Raw genomic sequence first — 5,750 nt, 5'->3', positions numbered from 1 at the left:
GCATTACTGTCCAACATTGATATTTTGGTTTGTATTTTAATATTAAATAAATGTTTAATTAGATTCTTTCCTCCTGCCCAAGTACAGTAATAGGCTCTGGGATATTACATCAGAGATAATGTAGGTTTTAATCATATTGTGTGTTTCAAATTCTGTCCTTGTTCAAGATGTTTGGCCACCAATGATGTGATTACAGGGCCAAAATAGCTGTCATAAAGGAAGCTTGAGAAGGTCTGATTCTAAAATTAGAGTGCTGTGGTTTAAGATATTTGATGGAGAATTGTCCAACCCATGCATGATCTTTTCAAAAATTCTGTAGTTTTTGCAACCCTGTGGGTACTTCCAGTGCAAGATCAGAGCTGGGGAGAAGTCAAGGATGGGAGTTCCTCATTTTCTCCTTTACTCTAAAATGCAGAAGTTGGATCTGAATGCTTGGAGAGGACTTGCTCCATGTATTGCCAGTCTCCACCAAGAGATGCACAATTCTGATGGCATTCCATGTTCTCACTGGTAATTTTTACTTAGAAGGGGTGGAGGGGGGAGATAATCTTTTCTTCCCTGTATAACTCTATTCAGCTGCAGTTTCCCCACTATTCTGTTATTAACAAGTACAATTTTAAAGCATTCTTCAGAAATATCAGCCAGCCAGCAGGATTTTTCCAAGGAATCCATCACAGGAAAAATTCATGAGTCCAGTAATGGTCTTGTTTTCTTTCATCAGTGCTACAGCAAAACCAAAGAATTTTCCTGACAGACATTAGAGGCAAGTAGGTAAATCAGCTCAGCTCTTTCACTGCCTCTCCTTGTAACCTCCCTTCATCTCCACTTCATTCTCTCCAGCACTATTCATATTCATGGACTCTTTTTTATTACATCCAGAAAACTGAATTGTGAGTCAGAATTTATTTTTTAATCAAAAGTCCTCCTCCATCTGTTGGAGCTCTTTAGGCTATTTCTGTTCTATTATAACGCTGAAGGGGGGGAAAAAGTGTTGCTTTGAGTAAACTTCTAGGCCAACCTTCTCAAATATCTGTGTGACCTGTTCAGTGTGGTGCCTTTGGCCTGATTCATCAGAGGGGCAGAGGCTCTGCAGTTCCAGATTAAATCAGTGGGAGGCCTGAATGCTCAGTGCTCCTGAAAATCAGACCCGAAGCACCAAAAACTGGGACACAGAGGTTCACTTCGTGCTGGCCCTGCCCTTTGCTGGACATCGTCCTTTTGTTTTTAATCCCCTTTCGACTTCCCCTTAACACCAGAAAATTGCCTTGTTCTCTCTTTGAGGACACATGAGGATTTCCAGATAATCAGAGAGGCTTTTGCTTCCTCTGTGGAGGACTTTAGTCATCTTCCTCTTGTGTTCTCACCTGACACCTCCCAGCTATGTTGTGTTTATCGCCGTTCCAGATCTACAAGGTCCTGCCTGGAGCCCCAGGCTCTCCTCTGCCTCAGTCTGCCCTCGCAAGACACTCCCAAGTATACTTTTCTCTATGATAATAAACATTTCAACTCCTCCAGCTCTGAGATTTAAACTTTGGAAAATAAAATTTGTTTGTTCACATTTATAGAAAGCAAATTTAAAAAGTTGCAGCTTTGATAGGTTTAGGCTGTAATGTGGACTACAACTTAAATGGCAACGCAGGGAGCAGTTACAGAACAAACTGCGAGTACTTTGCAGAGAGGGAAGAAGCGCTGGGCTGATGGGTCCTGAATGAAAAACAACCGCAGGAAATTAACAAAGGTTTAAAAGGCCATGGTAAATTTCATCGCAGGGTCTTTTCCTGAGGTTTCGGCATAAAACGATGGCTCAACTTTTTGACACTTTTATTATTCCCCACTGAGCTTTGCAGAGAGTGAAGTTCGAGGAGTCACAGCGCTGCTCCGGGGGCAGGTGAGGGCACAGCGCTGGGCTCGGTGAGCGCCGTTACCCTCGCTGCGGCACCGCTACCGGCAGCGAGCGGGCCCGGAGCGGGGCAAGGTGGTACCAGCCCGGGGATCGCCGCACCATCCGCTCGCTCTTTCCCGACTCTTTCCCGGCTCTTCCCTTGCTCTTTCCTCGGTCCTTCCCGGCTCCTTTCCCGCTCCTCCCGCGCCTTCCCCGCACGGCGGGGCGGTCCCGCTGCCCCGCGCTCCTCACCGCGGCCGCCAGGCGGCGCCCTCACCCCGCCCGCTCGCCTGAGGGAGCGCGGAGCGGCGCGGGGAAGGAAGTGGCGGCTCCCGGTGCTGCCGGTGCGCGGGGCTCGGCTCGCTCGGCGGGCGGATAAATCTGCGCGGCCACCGTGCCACGGCAGGGCAAGGGCAGTGCCGGCGCGGGGCTCTTCGCCTTCCCCGCTCCCTCCTCCCCCGCAGCTGCGGCGGCCCGCCCGCCTCGCCTCCCCCCGCCTCCGCCGTCCCCGCGCCGCGGCAGCGCCGGCGGGCGAGGAGCTGCCCGCGCCCGGCCCGCCCGCGCCGGGGATTATGCCAGCGGCGCGCGGGCATGCCGGCAGGCAGCGACCCGTAGGGAACGGCAGCCGCCGAGCCGCGGCGGCATCGGCAGCAGCAGCAGCGGGAGCCGCGGCCGCCGCGCCGGGAGCAGCCGGTGCGTGGCGGGGGGCGCTGAGGGCGGGCGGGGGGCGGCGGGGCGAGCACCGACACCTGGCGGCCCCCGGGCCGGCCCGGCTGTGCCTCGGCGGGGGCGGGAACCGCGGCGGGCCCGAGGGGAGCTGAGCTGGGGGGGCCGGGCCCGCGGGGCGGCTGCGGCTCCGCTGAGGGGCCGGTGCGGCGCGTGGGCCCCTCCCGGGACCGCGGAACGGCCCCCGCGGGCCGCGGCTGGTCCCCGCCGGCACCTGGAGGCTGCCGCGGCCTGAGCGGGGCCGGGCTGTCCGTCCTCCCCCGGGATGCGGCGGTAAAAGTTTCCCGATGGAGCAGTCGGTGACCGGGAGGGCCCCGCGGCCATGGCAGCGCCCGGCACCGCACGGCAGGGACGCGGGAGCGCAGCCCCGCGCCGCCGGGGTCCGGCGTGTGGCACGGCCGGTGCCGGGCTCTCCCTGCGCTGGCGGGCTGCGGGCGGCAGGCACCGCTCCGTGCCCGCGGGGACAGCCGGGGACGAGCGGACGGACAGAGCACCCTCCCTACCGGGTCGCGGCACCTGGAGCGTTCGGGGCGGTCATGGCTCGGGGCCGGAGCCAGTGCCCGGGAGAGCTCCGTCCTGGCCCCCTTCCTCCAGTACCGCATCTCCGAGCCTTGAATTTCACCGAATTCGGCTCTGGCAGAGGCCCCCGGTGGAGGTTTTGTCGTGCAGTGGCCTCGGACGGGGCCTGGCCGTGGGGAGGGGGTGAAGGGGCTGCCCGGGGGTGCCTCCCATCCCTGTGGGAGAAGAGGGCGAGACCCGCAGCAGCCTCAAAGAATAAATGCCAGTGACTGGTTATAGCTGAGGGACAGCCCCGTGAGCTTTCGGGGCTCGAGACCTCCCTGTGTCAGGGCACTGCTGGGTGGTGGCCGGGAGCTGGCCGTGCTCCTCAGGCAGTGCTTTTCCTTGCGGGAGTGGGAGGAAGCGATTCTTCCCTTTGGAAAGAGCAGAATTCCATTCCATAGCTGGATGATGGGCTGCAAGAGGGGATTCTTTTTGCTGGGCCCGGCAGTCCTTTCTCCTGGCCTCCCCACCCCTTGACAGAAGCGGTCCTGCCTGGTGTTCCCGAACAACCCTGGGTCCATCCTGGAGCGTGCTGCTGCTCCATGGCTACAGCGTGAACATCTCGAGCTTTCTGCCCAGCTGTGGGAGGATTAAATCCCTTCCTTCATGTCCTCCCCAGCCTCTCCTGCTCCACTGAAGAAGCAGAAGCATAGAGTGCACTGAGGTGCTCAGCCTGGAGCTGGGAGCATCATTCAGGGAGCCCCTCAGAGGAGCACCCTGCTCAGTCAGCTACACAAGTCAGTCCTGTCACATTTCACTTTTAAATGCCACGACTGAGGTGAAGTTTATTTAAACTGTGTGTTTAAGCCAAAAAAAAAAAAAAAAAGAAAAAGTTTCTTCGTGTGTTGGTACCTGCTCTAAAGTCTACAGTGAGGGCTTCCATCTTCTCTATGCGTCTGGAAGCTGCTAAGTGGAAATTTGATGTCAGGAAGCGTCTTCAGTCTTTGAAGACATAATCTGTGAGTGCTCAGCTCTGAACAGGAAAGTGACAATAGATCTGTCTTTGTGGACATCGGGACTTCAATAGGCGGATGTTTGAGTGCATGTGAGAACATCAGTGGCTGTAGGACTCCTTATCCCCTGATGGCACCGATTCCTGTTCCGTGCCCACATCTTTTTGCTCGTGCTGTATTTTTATCGCCTGGTTTATTTTTGTCGTGACTGCGTTGTGCTCCGGGTAACACAAGACGACTGACTGCCTTTCAGAGTTCAGCACTGGCTTCTGGGCGAGGGGTTTTCCCCCCACCCACTGTTGAATAGGAGACTGCTGCTTGCAGGGCAGCCCTTTCCCTCTTTTCCTGTGGCAGACCTCGTGCCTCCGATGGATCTCTGAGTGCCTGGTTATTGTGACAGGTAACCAGCTCCTTGTTGTGGCCGCGGGCTGCTCGGTAATTGAAACGGCTCCTCGGGGTGTACAGGATAAAGGATGGCCAGGCATGAAAGCGCTGTTGCAGACTTGTCCTGGCTTGTTGTTTGTCTCAGGATTTCTGCTTTGTGGTCCTTGCAGCGTGTTCTGGTTGTGGCAGCGTCTCTGAGAGGGGAAGAAAGGAGCAGCCGGGGCTGGGAACGCAGCTTATGCTGCTTTTGATGGAGCAGACTTCTGCTAGGCTGCTGGGCTTCATTAATCATATTTAAGTTTCTGTCACTAACTTTTAATTAAAAGCATAGTTGATACCACTTTAATGAACGTACAGATGTTAGCCATCTTCATGCATAAAAATGCTTTTTAATTCCCTTACTATTCCCTTTATGGCCCTTAGATGCTTTTGTTGCCATCTAAACCGTGTACAGTAGCAGCTGTTTATCTTCTTAATAAAACTTTTTCTTGCATCTGTGTTCGGGAAACAATAATGGTTTGAGTAAACAATTCCCTGGTATCCTTTAACAATATTTTTTTAAGAACTTGGCAGAAAGGGTCAGAAGTGGTGCCTAAATAGTGAACTCCAAGGCTCTTGCTGTCTGTAGCCCTGAGCCTAGTGTAAGTCACCTGATACTGTTAGCTGTTTTCAAGCTTATGTGAGGTGATGAAGAAAATAAGAAGCCCTCAGTGTATGACTTTTGATTCTGATGAGCTTCACGAGGATCTTTTCCCCAAATGACAACTTCTTATTAAAATATCTTTTCTATTTTGGGTTTGCTGCTGATGGTGTGTGTCAATGCTTTGTCGCTTGTTGTGCATCTAACAGCCTGAGCATTTATTGTGATTTACCATCTGGCACGTGGGAGTTTTATCTAACTTCTCATTTTACTTGACAGCAACCAGTTTGGAAAGACCTTGTCCTGGTTTTTTTTTTACCCCTAATAGAAATTCTCAAAACTTAAAATTGACAATGGGGCTAAAAGGTTTTGAATTGAAATAATTACTCTCTTTTTATTCACAAATTGTTACTGCTTCTGCAAACTGGCCAAAGAGAGAAGCAGCACATCCTTTAAGTGAGCTAATTTAAAGAAGGTTCCTCCAATTAGTCCTAAGGAGCATTTATCTCCCCTCTGCATTCAAATAAAACCCTTGTCATTCAGTTGCTGTCTTGGCAGCCTGAGTGGAAGGCTTTGGAAAATGGCAAGTGAAAGCTGATGCTCG

General features: G+C 53.3%; 1 protein-coding gene across 11 annotated transcripts in view; it reads left to right on the top strand.

Moving 5' to 3' along the window:
* The first annotated feature begins 2,246 nt into the window (after window positions 1-2,246).
* The window catches only part of PITPNM2 (phosphatidylinositol transfer protein membrane associated 2), a 124,794-nt gene continuing 121,290 nt past the window's right edge, over window positions 2,247-5,750 (top strand). For 7 of the 11 annotated variants that reach the window (XM_084217364.1, XM_084217363.1, XM_084217370.1 and 4 more), the window contains exon 1: window positions 4,409-4,522. The gene's annotated coding sequence lies outside the window, so the exon portion shown is untranslated. Of the gene's footprint in view, window positions 2,576-4,399; window positions 4,523-5,750 lie in introns of those variants that run through there. The other 4 variants (XM_084217374.1, XM_084217367.1, XM_084217371.1 and 1 more) reach the window with 2 other exon arrangements.

The sequence above is a fragment of the Fringilla coelebs genome, assembly GCF_963513975.1.
Source record: "Fringilla coelebs genome assembly, chromosome: 17".
In the NCBI taxonomy this organism is placed as follows: Eukaryota; Metazoa; Chordata; class Aves; order Passeriformes; family Fringillidae; genus Fringilla; species Fringilla coelebs.
This window is presented reverse-complemented; position numbering and strand designations above follow the sequence as displayed.